Raw genomic sequence first — 16,152 nt, 5'->3', positions numbered from 1 at the left:
GGTCCAAACAGCATCACCTACTGGAGCTAGAGTCACTTCTCTCCGACTCAATACTTCTCCCCGGTGTAGGTACACACCAGCCAGTTCCACTCCTGGCGTCAAGGAAACTTCTAGATTTTCCATATTCACAGCTCTTATGGGTACTCGTCCATTCTGGACCACTCCCAGTGTTCGGGCCACCAGGACATCCTGACCCAACTCTCCTAGGGCCGTCGGTTCGATGAACACCTCCATACCTTCAAGATTGCGGAAGGTTCCCACGGGTAACATCAACACGGTCTCCCGTCCAGGGGGAATGGTAAGGGTAGCCTTTCCTGGCGCTCGGATCGTTCCCACAGACTGGTGTGCTGGGACACTTTTCTGAGTCCCACAGAATCGGATCAGCCGTTGAAACGCTTTCTGAGTAGGTTTGTGCGGAGTGGCTTGCTTCCAATAGCCTGGCCCCCGTTTGGTGAACATTATCTGATCTAATTCTCACAGAATGTTCATGCCCATTATCACAGGCACATCTACTTTGAACGTCTCAGGGACCAGCAGGATACCTTTCCGTCCCACTTCTTGCCCACCTAGCCGTACATTCATCCACACGACTCCTATGACAGGGATCTGTTGTTGATTGGCCGCTGTAACCCGGACCAGCGTCTCTCACTCTGGCTTGACCAGCGCTTGGAAGTAACGGTAGAAAAGTGACTCAGGCATAGTCGTTACTTGTGACCCGGTATCCACTAAGCAGTCGACCGGAATGCCTTCAAATTCAGCTCGAATGGTGGGACACCCTGCGACCAGGTGTTCGGAGCCATACTGGGTATCTTGGCTCTCCACCTCCCCCCGCAGTATGCCCCACTACTGCAGGGGCAGGAAGTTTAACGGTGGCTCTGGGCATCTGGCCACATCACTACGACACTCTCTGGCATAATGTCCATAATTTCCACACCGCCAACACTGTGCCCCTTGACGGCCTTCTCCTTGTCTGCGTATGGGGGGGTGCCCTTAGGACTTGATTGACGGGCCTCCTTGGAGGATATTGAGGAGCTTGGTGAGGGGGTAAATTAGGGCCATGGGGGCGCCTGATAACTTAGTTGTCGGGCCGGGTAGGCAGTTTCAGGGGTATAGTGCGACTCCATCCGTTTTTCCAGGTGTGTCAACTTTTCGTGCATAGCACTCAGAGAGCTCTGTAAGTCTTGTACTACTCTGACTAGGACCTCTTCGCTCTTTGAAACCCCGGGGGAGGTGACGGTCTGGGTCCGTATCACTCCGGACACATAACTTTCTTCTTTGCTCCGTGCCACTGCCTCTGCTAATATTTGTCTAAAGGTTAGTGTAGAGTCCACCCTAACTCGTTCCTGCAGGGCTCGTTTCAGGGGAGTGCTGTAGAGTCCCAGAATGAATTGTTCCCACAGGATGCGATCTGCAGTTCCCATGGCGGTTACTCCGTCCGCCTCTTTTTTCTGCACCTCGGCCAACATTTCCTGTAGCGCCATTGCATACTGCGAGACACCTTCGTCTTGAGGTGCCCTGCGCTGACTGTTTCCCCGTATATTTCTTCCAGGAATCGCACTCTTTCTCTTCAATCTCTTTCAATGTATTGCGCGTGGCTTCCGGTTGTAGTAGGACATTTTGTCGGGCCTCACCCTCTAGAGCTGCCAAAGCGATTTCTAATTGTAGTTCTGGGCTGACATTGTAAATCCTAGCAGCGCTCTGTAATCTTGACACCCAGTCAGACAGTGACATGTTCTGGCCATCAAATTTAGGTAGCAAGTTAAACAACGTGCCAATAGGGAGGGCCCTTGCAGGGGTTCCACCATTGCCTGAGGTGCTTACATTAGCATTATGCACATTGCCTTCAGCCACCTCCATCTCTGTGACTGTACCCTGCTCGCAGCGCCACTTGTAGCAATCAGAGGAGGGAGAGACCGCAAAGCAGGATTCAAGTACAGTACAGCAGACAAGGAGACTGAAGCAAAAGCCGGCTTTAATAAGGAGCAAAATGAAACTGACGGAAAAGCTGAGTAACAATACAGTACCACCGCACCAGCGGCACAATGGGTCAATGACAGGAATGGTATGAACAGGTGAACATAAAACAACAGTGGTAATGAGATTTTGCATAGACACAGAATAAGCTAAACAGCAAACAGTCAGCTTGCAGGCTACTCTCAACACTTATTTCCTATCTAGCCCTGCTACTCAGGGGACGCTTCTACAGCGCACTGACTAAGTCCCTGACTCTATAACCTATCACAAATAAGCACCAGTGCCACTCACAGTTCTGCAGATTCTCTTGGATCTAATAAGATGCAGTCTGGATCCAGGTCCGGTCGCTTGCTTGTCTGTCTTTCTCTCTCTGGTCACAACAGATGCAGCTCTCCACCTCTGGCAGGAAGGATCCGGCTGGTCTCTACACACGGTCCCACTTCTTCTGGAACACACAGTGAAGTCCTCTGTGTGCAGCTCTACAGCTGTCAGGAAAATTTCAGCTAATGTAGCCTCCTGCTGCTACAGTCTTTTTCTGTTATCTCTCAGCAGTCCATCTCTCTCTGTTATCTCAGCAAGGTCCCAGCAACTTCTGGAACAGCCCGGGAAAAATCTCTTAACTCTTTCTTAGCCTCTGGCCAGCACAACTCAGGTTCCTGTTTAGTCACAGTGGCTGCTGGTGGCCGGAGGGAAACATGACAGTCTGCATCAATATAAGTGCTGGAAATGCTGCTGGTTGATTCAGGGCTGCCTCTTACACATGTGTGCCCGACGTGCACAACAGCATGGCCAGAGTCAGTGGAGAAGGAGGGAGTGACGGAATCCCTCCCTCTCATGACGCGGCCGCCGCAGAGCCCAATAAAATGAGCGGGCTCTGACGCTGCCCGCACCACTGCCACCAATGAATGTGTGGCTAATATTAAAGTAGGAGGAGGAACGGTGGAGGGTCTACCGCTGCGCTGTCTCAGCTAGTGTGCTCGGCGAACAGCAGCAGCGGCAGCCTCTTCCTCCTCCTGAGTCTTGTGTTCTCCAGTCACCAGACATTAGTGCTCTGAGAAGCAGCCGGCGCAGGTACCCGGCCCACACCCCGTCCCACACACTGCAAGATTATTAGCTTGCCTCAAAATAAAGGCAAGCAAAAAACATGTATCAGGCAGCCAGTAAAATTGGAGTTTATGTGACTCATTAACCGCAATGTTGACAGTAGCCATAATTTGAGAAGATGGGTCACCTATTATTTATCTACATGGTGCTATTACATTAGTACCCCTCTGTACCTCACATTAAGGCCTCTTTCATTTGAACGTGTACGCTCCACGGATGCGCAATACACGGGCGCCGTTTTGTGGGCATTCACTTGAATGGGTCCGCAAATCTGGAGATGCGGAACGGAAGCACGGAACATAACCCTACGGAAGCACTACCAAGTTCTTCCGTGGGGTTTCGTCCCGTACTTTCGTTCCGCAAAAAGATAGAACATGTCCTATCTTTTTGCGGAACAGGCGGATCACAGACCCATTAAAGTGAATGGGTCCGCGATCCGCTGTGGCTGCCTTACGGTTAGTGTTCGTGCATTGTGGCCCCCAATTTGCGGCCCACAGCACAGCCACGGGGCGCACACGTTCGTGTGCAAGAGGCATTAAAGTAAGTAGCTCCAAGCACCTCATCAAATAATGGGCAACTTTGGGTTAACCATTAATGTGAGGCGCACATGATGAGGTTACTTACTATTAATGTGAGGCACATGCAGGTCCAAATTGATAAAACAATGTGCCTCATATTAACAGCTAGTTACTCCAGCATGTACCTGATGCCATTAACTCCATCGTTATATAGTGTTATATATTTTATAATTTTATATTTTAATATGCACCTTGTGTTTTGTTATGCGCGTGAATCAGTCAGCGCCGACCCCCACCCCCTAAGCCACGCCCCAGAACCTCCCTACCCGGCCCTTTGGGAAATTGTCTTGCGTGAAACTGGTCCTTGGTGAAAAAAAGGTTGGGGACCACTGATGTATAGGATCCCCATATACATTAGCCTCTGGGATAACTTGCATACACTTCTAGGCTGAAAATATATCATTATCAGTTACTGTATAATGAATGATAAGCATATTAAAATGTAGAACTGAGGCCTGTATTACACCAACAGATTATCCGACCAATATCTGTCCAATCAGACCAATAATTGGTGTGTATAACAAAAGATCTGGGTGTGTAATTGGCCATCTGACCAATGATTGGTCAGAAAATCTGTCAAATAATCTGTTGGTGACGGTTTGATTGGTACTATTTTGGTCTATATTGGACTTTTTGACCTTTTTTTAATGTAAGGTGACAAAAGATGTCTTTTTTGTCACAGTTTTTATTTATTTATTTTACGGCACTCACCTTAGGGGGTAGAATTTGTGATATTTTTATAGAGCAGGTTGTTACAGACATGGCGATACCTAATATATATATATATTTTTCATTTTATTTCGGTTTTACAAAATAAAAGCATTTTTTATTATTTTTTTTATATTATTTTTGTGTCTCCATTTTATGAAAGCATTATTTTTTTTATTTTTTGGGCGATTGTCTATGTAGGTGTACTAATTTTGGGTATATATGACTTTTCTGATCACTTTTTTATACCATTTTTTGGGAAGTGAGGTGGACAAAATTGCAATTCCATCATATTTTTTTATTTTTTTTATGGCATTCACCGTGCGGTAAATAGATCAGATTGTTACAGAACCGGTGATACCAAACATGTGTAGTGTATTTTATTTTTTTAATTTTTAACTAATTTATGTGCGGATATAGGAAGAAGTTAGATTTTTTTTTTTTGTACATTTTTTTTTACACTTTTTGGACCCGGACCCACTTGGTTCTTGAAGATCCTGTGTAGTGTACTGCAGTGTATTTTCATTTACAGTAAGCCTGATAAGGCTCAGATTTACCATGGCAAGCCGTTTGCCTGTAAAGGTGTCCAGTTGCCATGGTAACCATCGGGACACTGCCTCGGCAGAGCAATGGCCAGATGGGAGCTATCACCTTCTGTTAACCCCTTTCATACAGCGGTCCCTAAAGAACATGGCATGGAAGGGGTTAAATGGCCGACATCAATGCCAGCACCGATGTCGGCCATTTCAAGCAGAGCATCAGCTGTATGTTACAGCTGACACTCTGCTACCGCTCGGCCATCCTGAGAGTTGCTGCGCGGGGGTGGTGGGTGGACCGGCTACATTGAGCACTGCCGGGGAAAGTGGATGCTGATGGGGGAATCGGCACTTAATATGCATTTTTTACAAGGTTCTGATCCCCACACTCACGAACATTTTACCGGTGGGTCAATCCTCTGATTACAGTAAGATTAGATCATATTAGCCTGAACATTAAGCCTGCTGTGAAGGGGCCCTGAACATTAAGACAAGAATCGATATTTAACTAACTTGAAAATAAACTGTCAGACACGCTGCCAGGGCGCCGGGCCCCGAAGCAGCTGCTTCCCCGGTAGTTACGCCATTGCCTGGCTGCCTGTGTGTAGTGTCTGTGTGTGTTAATAATTTTAAAAAAACTGATTGCGGTCCGGACGGGCCCCCAGTGGCGTAGGGCCCCATAGCCACTGCTTTGGTTACTATGGCGATCCCTACGCCACTGATTATACTTATTTTGAGCTAAAAATCTTTTTTTCAATTGGTCTTTATTAATAAAGCTTTTTTTTTGTGTGTACATAGCTGAGATGCTGTACTAGCTGCCTGTGGATTTTTTGTCCTTTCCGTCATCTGAGGAGCAGACAGAATTCTTATCTCTGCTCTCTGACATTATAAACACTCAAATGTGTTTCCCGATACATCCCCACACGCACTCTCCGATCCTCACAAGACCTCCTTCTCTCCTCTTATCGCCTCTTCCCACAATCGACTCCAAGATTTCTCCCGTGCATCCCCCATACTCTGGAACTCGCTACCCCAACATATCAGACTCTCACCTACATTGGAATCCTTCAAAAGAAACCTGAAAACCCACCTCTTCAGACAAGCCTACAACCAGTGACCCTGCTGCCTCTATACCGCCATGACCAACTTAACTCGCACTTACTGTGTCCTTCTCCCATACCATGTAGATTGTAAGCCCTCACGGGCAGGGCCCTCTCTCCTTCTGTACCAGTTTGTAACTTGTCTTGTTTATGATTAGTGCAATTGTCTGTATTATGTATGTGCATCGCTTATCATATGTACAGCGCTATGGAATGAATGGCGCTTTAATAATAAATAATAATAATAATAATGTGGCCTAAATAAGTGTTTATAACCTCTTAGTAGTTTATAAATAAGGTTTATTAGATGACGTTGTTCTAACAAAAATCCTTACTTCGTAAAAATACCTTACCCCTCGTGACTTCCGGGGGTGTGCGCCTCAAATTCCGGGGGGGGGGGTGCCTCAGCGCAAGCGCACTACCATGGCACGGGTAAGATAAAATTACATGCAGTGCTGACTCACGGACACCGTGCGTGCGCCGTCAGGGGTAAGGAGATCTGATTTCTCCTTACCCTCACACTGCGCACGCGCGGATTGTGAAATCTCCTTACCCTCACGAGATTTAGGGCTATGCCCCCCAATATGCTGCACCCACCCCCCGGATGGACGATAGTGCTGGGAGCAAAAGGATATTTCACAATCCGCACATCCGTCAGATCTCCTTACCCAGGTTGTTCTGGCAGAAAACAGCCTACCAAAGTGATGGTGAACCTTTTACACACTGGGTGCCCAAACTGTAACCCAAAACCCACTTATTTATGGCAAAGTGCCAATACGGCAATTTAACCTGAATACTACAGTCCAATATCTTCCATATGCTTTATCATTTAGCTATAATAGCCTGCCTACATTCAGTGTGCTGCATGGTGCTGATGAATAACAGGAAAAGTCTAAGACATATTGGTATACCATAGACTTTTTCCTGGTTGCAGGTGCCCACAGACAGGGCTCTGTGCCACCTCTAGTACCTATGCCATAGGTTCGCCACCACTGGCCTACCACATTTCTCTGGATCCGGCATTGTGCCCAGCAGTATTTGTCTGGCTGATTCTCAACATATTTGCAGGGTTATGGCCAGATCTCCGCCAGTCCCCATTGTAGGGCAGCATTCATGCAGCTCCTGGCAATGTGGGATCCGAATAGATCCTGCAGCCTTTTTTCTTCCCGGATCAGACTGGCAGATTTCCTGAATGCTAGTGCAAAACCAACTCTTCTTAAGACATTTTTACAGCTCTATGTGCCAAAGAAGAGATGGTGTAAGGGAAGGGGGTACTGTTAGAGTGGCGTCCCATGCCCATTAATGCTCTTCTATTGAGCAGGGCCCCACTTTGCTCACCTGGTCACTCATTACCTACTGGCTCGGACCCACCAGCATCTCTTCCCTCCTTTCTGCCAGGTTCAGGGGCCAGAATAGCTTTGCTTCTTCATGTGAACTGCAGTCTGCTTCTTGCCAGCAATCCTCTCCTTCATGCAACCTGAGGCCAGTTCCTGCTTAGCCCATTAGGCCTGTGTGTGCCTGCCTCTTAAAAGGCCAGTGTGCACACCCTGATCTTCTCCACTTTATGACTGGCCACGTTGGGGTGCTTTAGGCACCTTAGCTTGTGGAATGATGTCTGAGTGTCACGGAACCATGAACCAGACGTACAACAAGGGATAAGTGAAAATAAGAAGGCTTTATTGAAAATAAAGCTGTAAAGCAAAAGTCCAAACGGATGGCGAAACCGAAGCAGAGTCTTTGCGAAGCCAGAGGTCAGGAACCAGAAGGGTAGTCAGACGAAGCCAGGATCAGGAACCAGCAGGGTAGTCAGACGAAGCCAGGATCAGGAACCAGCAGGGTAGTCGGACGAAACCAGGATCAGGAACCAGCAGGGTAGTCGGACGAAACCAGGATCAGGAACCAGAAGCAGCAGCAGTCTAGAAGCATGTGAACACAGGAGGACCAAGCAAGGAACTGAAGCCACAGGCCTCCTATATATATGAGCTAGGCATCCAACTCCTCCCGGTGGGAAGGAGGAGCCGCAGGGTGGGAGGCTTCAAGAAACCCAGAAACCAAGATGGCCGCCAGCACATGTCAAACGAAGGAGAACAGCAAGAAGGTAAGACCATGACAGTACCTCCCCCTCAAGGGCCCCTCCTCCGCGGAGTAAAGAACGGTTTCTGAGGGAAGCGTGCGTGGAAGGCTCGGAGCAAGGCAGGAGCATGGACATCTGCGGAGGGAACCCAGGAACGCTCCTCTGGACCATAACCACGCCAATGGAGCAAAAACTGCACCCGACCGCGGACCAGGCGTGAGTCCAGGATATTGCTCACCTCATACTCCTCACGATTACCCACTTGGACTGGACGAGGCCGAGGAACCGAGGAAGTGAAACGATTACACACCAGTGGCTTCAACAGGGAGACATGAAACACGTTGGAGATCCGCATGCCAGGAGGAAGCGCAAGGGCATAGGCTACCGGGTTTACCCTGCGAAGCACTCGGAAGGGACCAACAAAGCGAGGCGCCAGCTTGGGAGTGGGCAATCGAAGGTTGAGGTTGCGGGTGGACAACCATACACGGTCTCCGACCTGGTAGGAAGGAGCAGGCGCTCGTCTGCGATCAGCCTGGAGTCTCTGGCGCTGCGCAGAGACCTCAAGGGACTTCTGGATCAGTACCCAAGAAGCACGTAGGACGGAAAGGTGATCCTCCACAGCCGGAATATCCTGGGGAGAGAATACCTCCGGTAACACGGCAGGTTGGAACCCATAATTGGCCATGAAGGGAGACGTCCCAGAGGAAGAGTTCACCGCCGTGTTCCTGGCAAACTCAGCCCAAGGCAGGAGGTCAACCCAATTGTCTTGGTGATCGGAGACATAGCAACGAAGGAATTGCTCCAAGGCCTGATTGGATCGTTCTGCGGCCCCATTGGACTGAGGGTGGTAGGCCGAGGAGAAGGAGAGATGAATCCCCAACTGGGAGCAAAAGGCGCGCCAGAACCTGGACACAAACTGACTCCCCCGATCCGACACAATCTCCTTGGGCAAACCGTGCAACCGGAAGACCTCCCTGGCAAAAATCGTGGCCAACTCTTGTGCAGAGGGTAACTTCTTGAGAGGAACACAGTGGCACATTTTGGAAAACCGATCCACAATCATAAGAATGACCGTATGGCCTCGGGATGCAGGGAGGTCCACAATGAAATCCATCCCCAGGTGTGACCATGGGCGCTCCCCGGTGGCTATGGGTTGCAGAAGGCCCAACGGAAGGTGCCGAGGGGACTTACTCTGGGCACAAACGGAGCATGCCGCTACATATGCGGCGATGTCGGAACGTAGGGAAGGCCACCAGAACAGACGTGAAACAGCCCAGGACAGCTGATTCTTTCCAGGATGCCCCGCGGTCTTGGAGTTATGGTAGGTTCGCAACAACCGAGTGCGCAACTCCTCAGGCACAAAACATCTGCCGTTGGGTCTCCCAGAGGGAGCACCAGATTGAGCCGCCAAAATCTGCTCACCCAGGGGAGAGGTCAGGCTGGTGCGAATGGCGGCCAAGACCTGATTCTGAGGTATGACCGAAGTCGGAATCGACTCCTCCCTGGACAGCTCGGAGTACTGCCGTGATAAGGCATCCGCCCTGATGTTCTTGGAACCGGGTAGGTAGGAGACCACGTAATTAAAACGTGACAAGAACAGAGCCCATCTGGCCTGACGTGGTGTCAATCTCTTGGCCTCAGAAAGGTAGGTCAGATTCTTGTGGTCCGTCAGGATGAGGACCGGAACCACCGAACCCTCGAGCAAGTGCCTCCATTCTTTAAGGGCCTGCACGATGGCCAATAACTCCCTGTCACCAATCTGATAGTTGCACTCCGCGGAAGACAGTTTCCGGGAGTAAAACCCACAAGGAAGCAGAGGACCCTCTGGTGTTCTACGCTGAGACAGAAGGGCGCCAATCTGTTAGAAAACCTCCACAGGCTCTCCTTAAAGGAAGGTCTCTCCCTGAGTCTGGTGTCAATCAAAATCAGGAAAGAAATAAGAGACTCGAGCTCCACTGGTAGGTCCTTAGCTGCAACCTCATCCTTCAAGGCATCCGAGAGACCATGAGAGAAAGCAGCGACCAGAGCCTCATTATTCCAGCCCACCTCTGCTGCCAGGGTACGAAACTCAATGGCGTATTCAGCTACGGATCGTGAACCCTGTCTGATGGACATAAGGAGCTTCGCAGCAGAGGCAGCACGAGCCGGCACATCGAATACCTTCCGAAGAGAAGCAACAAAACCGGAAAACTCGGCAACCACCGGATTGTTGTTCTCCCATAAAGGGCTGGCCCAGGCCAAGGCCTTGTCCGAGAGCAGCGAGATCAAGAAGCCCACCTTTGATCTCTCAGTGGGAAAGGCATGTGGCAGCAACTCGAAATAAATGCCCACCTGGTTAAGGAAACCTCGGCACTGAGTTGGCTCTCCCCCAAAGCGCTGTGGAAGAGGGGCAGAACCGGTCATACCCCGAAACACCGTAGGTGCAACAACAGGTGTCGAGGTAGACTCTGGCGCAACAACCGGAGCGGCAGTAGGAGCGGGCCCAGGAGCGACAACCGACCCATCGGCAACGGGAGCGAAATGAGCCGTGCGTTCAAGCAGGGTTTGCAACGCCACAGCGAACCGACCCAACAGGTGATCCTGCTGATCAAGTCTGGCAACCAGCGTGGGTAGCGAGGATGGCCCTGTACCGTCAGAATTCATGGCTTGGTCCTAATGTCACGGAACCATGAACCAGACGTACAACAAGGGATAAGTGAAAATAAGAAGGCTTTATTGAAAATAAAGCTGTAAAGCAAAAGTCCAAACGGATGGCGAAACCGAAGCAGAGTCTTTGCGAAGCCAGAGGTCAGGAACCAGAAGGGTAGTCAGACGAAGCCAGGATCAGGAACCAGCAGGGTAGTCAGACGAAGCCAGGATCAGGAACCAGCAGGGTAGTCGGACGAAACCAGGATCAGGAACCAGAAGCAGCAGCAGTCTAGAAGCATGTGAACACAGGAGGACCAAGCAAGGAACTGAAGCCACAGGCCTCCTATATATATGAGCTAGGCATCCAACTCCTCCCGGTGGGAAGGAGGAGCCGCAGGGTGGGAGGCTACAAGAAACCCAGAAACCAAGATGGCCGCCAGCACATGTCAAACGAAGGAGAACAGCAAGAAGGTAAGACCATGACACTGAGCAATAGGTTCTAGTGTCCTCTTTGCTAGTGTCCTGCAAAGATGTGCCCTGGGGGTCAGCCATCACCTGAACAGAGACAACTCTGGTAGTTCCCCTGCAGCGTAGTCCAGATACTTTTATAGGGATTAAAGGGTAAAGACCAGGGGTGCCACTTAGATATAGGCTCTTTGGTGTAGCCCCAAGCCAAATTTTTTTAAGTTACACACATCCACTTTGTTACACTGTTATTGCTATTGGAAACTGCTTTGGCTGTGACATTTAACCACTCTGTTTTTCTACCTCACTTAGTACGACTAGTGGACCTGTCTGGTCCACCTGTTAGCAGCTACCCTGTGAATACAAGATAAGATGCCAAAGCAGAAACCCAGACTAATTCCATACGATCTGGTCTGTTTGGACTGGCTCAATCTCTAGTTTGGTACATTTATGCTGACTTCCCCCTTTCTAATGTTCTCTTAATCATCTGTAGCAACTCTGGTGAGACTTCAACTCTTAAGATATTAGATATATTTGTTTGTGAATGCATGTGCTGGTCGGTCCTTTGGCTTTCTTATTCCTTTGGGTTTTTCCTACTATGTGCCCTGGGTAATTGGTCGTTGTCAAGATCGCTTTCTTAGGTAGTTCTGTTCATTTTTATTTTTTAGGGTTAGACTCCAGTCTACTTACCATTACTGAGTATACTATGCACTGACTGTATTAATATGTGTGGCTCAATCCTAGCATAAATGTACCTTCCACTCACTTTATATTCTTGCACTTATATGCATTTTCCAGTTTATTTGGACCAGACAGATTGAGCTGTGTGTTTTTGTATGTATACCTGTCTTTGTGTGTATACCTGCATTTTTCTATTATGAATAAACAGTTTCTTGAATTAAAAAAAACCCATACAGTATCACAGTAGGGATTGCTAAGGGTTAACAAGTAAGGTTCCTGATTACTTGTTAACCCTTAGCAATCCCTACTGTGATACTGTATGGGGTTTTTTTAATTCAAGGGTGGCTATTCCACTGTATGCAGGTTTGTAGTATATAGGGTTGTCAGCCACCTGTATCTCATCAGTTCTGTAACAGAATAACAGGCCCAAAATAATATTATCATGGCTCAACCTCAGTGAGCAGTTATTAAAATGCAAGGCCTGATCCAGCTTGTACAGGACATTGCAAATGGTATACAGGTGCAAGAAGAGCAGGCTCAGACAGCTGCAGTTGCTCCCTCTAAGCAAAAACCTAAGGTTAATCTTCCTCATTGGTTCTCTGGCAAACGTAAAGAAGTTACCACTTTTAGGGAGAGCTGTCAGCTTTATTTTAGACTTAGGCCTAGGACTTCAGATTCAGAGGCTCAGCAGGTAGGTATTTCTCTTTCTCAGTTGTTTTCTGTGAATGCTGTTTTCATGGCCCCTGGCTTTCTCTATGACGACTAAAACTATATTGCAGTAGGAGTGATAAAAATTATGTCCTTGAGTCAGCATAAACATCCAGTTGATAAATACTGCACTGAGTTAAGACAATGAACCACCAAGTGGAATGATCTGGCCCTCCAGTGTCAGTTCCACTTAGTTTTGACAGAGACCAGGAAGGACGTTAAGGTTCCATCATCCTGTTCTTTCTACTCTGGAACGGGCCATGTATCTGGTGATTCAACTAGATAGGTGCCTAGGAGAGCGTTGTTTTGGGAATACCTTACCACCCTTGCCAAGAATGGAGGCCATTCAGTCATCTCCAGATGAACCCATGTTATCTGCCCGTGAATCATGCACGTTTTTTCCCTACATGGTGGTGCTCCCAGCCACATGCCACCTGTAGTGCATGGGGTATTCATTATATTATAATGAGTTTGTCCACTCCCAAAGCTGTTTTAATTATGACTCTAAGAGTCATTAGCATAAAGAAAGATGCTATGCCCTGTCCCATTGCCGAGGGTCTTTTCCCCACAGCTTAAAGACCAGAAGTCTGACATCTCGTCCATACTCACATGTAGAGTTGAGCGGACACCTGGATGTTCGGGTTCGACAGGTTCGGCCGGACTTCGGAAAAAAGTTCGATCTCGGGACCCGAACTTGAACCCGAACCTGAACACCATTGAAGTCAATGGGGACCCGAACTTTTGAGCACTAAATGGCTGTAAAAATGTCATGGAAAGGGCTAGAGGGCTGCAAATGGCGTCACATTGTGGTTAAGAGCATGGCAAGTGCTCTGCAAACAAATGTGGATAGGGAAATGACTTAAAATAACATAAAATACGTAAAAATAAAAAATAATAATCTTGATCTAGGAGGACCAGGTCCATATGGAGTAGGAGGTTGAGGAGGCGGTGGATGGGGCGGTGTAGGTGGAAGTGGCTGGGGAGGAGGAGGAGGTAGCCTACGCTGCTTTTTGGTTTAACATTTTTATTTATTTTTTTAAATTGGAGTACACCCCAAAACATTGGAAAATATAACCCTCCAGTCGTGCTAAACACACGATCAGACAATACACTGGCTGCAGGGCAGGCCAGAACCTCCAAGGGGTAAAGGGCAAGCTCAGGCCATGTGCCCAATTTGAAGACCCAGAAGTTGCAGGGGCTGACCCCTGTCAGTCAGTTCGTGTAGGCGTGTGCACACTTACTGCCCCACCATGTTGCACGTCCCCGTGATGTTCACGATCCAATTTGATATCTGCTCTATCAACTTTCGATGTTCTTTTATGCGCCTACCATGGTGATCACGGGTGGCGGGGAATAAGGGTTCCAGGCCAGAGAGGGAGCGTGAGAGAGACACCACATCCAAGGGAGGATTCATTTTTTCAAATTTAAAATTAGAGTTGAAATATGGGAGAAATTAATAAAGCATAAAAGTGTGACAACTTTTCAAAGTTTAAGCATTAAATGAAAGGATGTGGTGCGCATTAATTACTGAATAATTTATTAAATTTTATTCCCTGTCACCTATGCATAGCAGGTGTTTATTCACGTCTAAAATTGTATAATGTCAACCCAAGAATGTAACAGAAAAATTATTGAAATTTATTAAGCTGTCAACTAGGTAGAGGAGGGATATATTAGACCCAAAAATTTGTGAATTTCACCCAAAAATGTAACTGACAATTTATTTTATTTTTTTCGGTCTACTAGGTATAGGAGTGGTACATCACACCCAAAAATTGGTGAATTTTACTAGAATATATAACTGACAATTATTTTTTTTAACCTGTCTACTAGGTATAGCAGTGGTACTATACACCCAAAAATTTGTTTATTTCGCCAGAAAATGTAACTGACAATTTTTTAATGTTTTTACCGTTCCACTAGGTATAGCAGTGATACTATACACACCAAAATTGGTGAATTTCACCCTAAAATGTAAATGATAATTATATATTTTTTAACCTGTCTACTAGGTATAGCAGTGGTACTATATACCCAAAAACTTGTTAATTTCACCATAAAATGTAAATGACAAAGTAGTGAAATTATATAAAATAAAACACGTACAAAAAAAAAATTGATTTATGAGGTGGAGTTCCATATGGAGTAGGAGTTTGAGGAGGCAGTGGACGTAGCGGAGTAGGTGGAAGCGGCGGTGGAGGAGGACGAGATGGCCAACACAGGTTTTTGGTTTTATTTTAATTTTGTAAAATTAAGGTACACTCCAAAAGAGTGTGAAATATCCGAAATACAAACATGAGCAAATGTGCTGCAGTATAACAATGGCTGCTTAGTGCCGATATACATGTCTATTCTGCACATTTAGAAATGCTGGCATTCAGGGCTAGGGATCGCGGGTGGGTAGGGGGGTACTTCCTCTTCCTCTCCAGCGTTTGGGATATGGAGAGCTGAACGCTTCCGTGGGACATTGTGGAGATGCTTGGTGACCCAGGTGTTGGTGTTGCTGGCAGATCCTCTGTTTCTGGGGTGCCAAGTGGCACTGTCACTCCAGAGGTGGATGAAGAGGCCGCGACTGCAGCAGAAGTGGAAGCAGGAGGAGCCAGAGACCTTTCTTGGTTTTTGAGGTGTCTACTCCACTGCAGCTCGTACTTTGCACTTAAATGCCTGGTCATGCAGGTTGTGCTCAGGTTGAGAACGTTTATGCCTCGCTTCAGGCTCTGATTGCACAGCGTGCAAACCACTTGTGTCTTGTCGTCAGCACATTGTCTGAAGAACTACTATGCCAGGGAACTCCTTGGAGCTGGCTTTGGTGTGCTCGGTCCCTTGCTGTGGTGGGCAGTAGCAAGCGTACTGTCTAGAGGACGGCCGCTCCGCTTTTGCACCCTGCTCCCTCTTCTGCTGTGCTGGTGGCTCTATGCGACCACCGCCTCTTCCTCCGAACTACATCGGTCACTCGCATGACCTTGATTCCATGTGGCGTCGAGGACCTCATCGTCCTCCACATCATCTTCCACCGAGTCTTCACCCCTGCCTTCCTTGTCGGTCTGCACACTTTCGAAAGCCCCAGCAGTTGGCACCTGTGTTTCGTCATCATCCGAGACGTGCTGCGATGGTCCTCCCATGTACTCATCCTGAAAGATAAGTGGTTGGGCATTGGTGCACCCAATCTCTTCCACTTCTGGGGTAGGGCTAGGTGGATGGCCCTGGGAAACCCTGCTAACAGAGTCATCAAAAAGCAGAAGAGACTGCTGCATGACTTGGGGCTCAGACTGCTTGGCTGATTTGCAAGGGGGTGAGGTGAAAGACTGATGGACATCGGCTGCAGGTGCCAACTGTGGTCTTTCAGCAGGAGACTGGGTGGGAGACAATGTGAAGGAACTGGATCCACTGTCAGCAACCCAATCTACTATCACCTTTACTTGTTCAGGCCTCACCATTCGTAGAGCAGCATTAGGCCCGACCAAATACCGCTGCAGGTTTTGTCGCCAACTCGCACCTGAGGAAGGGGTTTCACTTGTGCATGTAGCCGGCACAGATCGACCACGTCCTCTCCCTGCAACAGGAGCACCACAACCTGGGCCACGTCTCTTATTTGA

This window comes from Bufo bufo, chromosome 4 (genome assembly GCF_905171765.1).
Source record: "Bufo bufo chromosome 4, aBufBuf1.1, whole genome shotgun sequence".
Classification (NCBI taxonomy): Eukaryota; Metazoa; Chordata; class Amphibia; order Anura; family Bufonidae; genus Bufo; species Bufo bufo.
Note: the sequence above shows the minus strand (reverse complement) of the source record.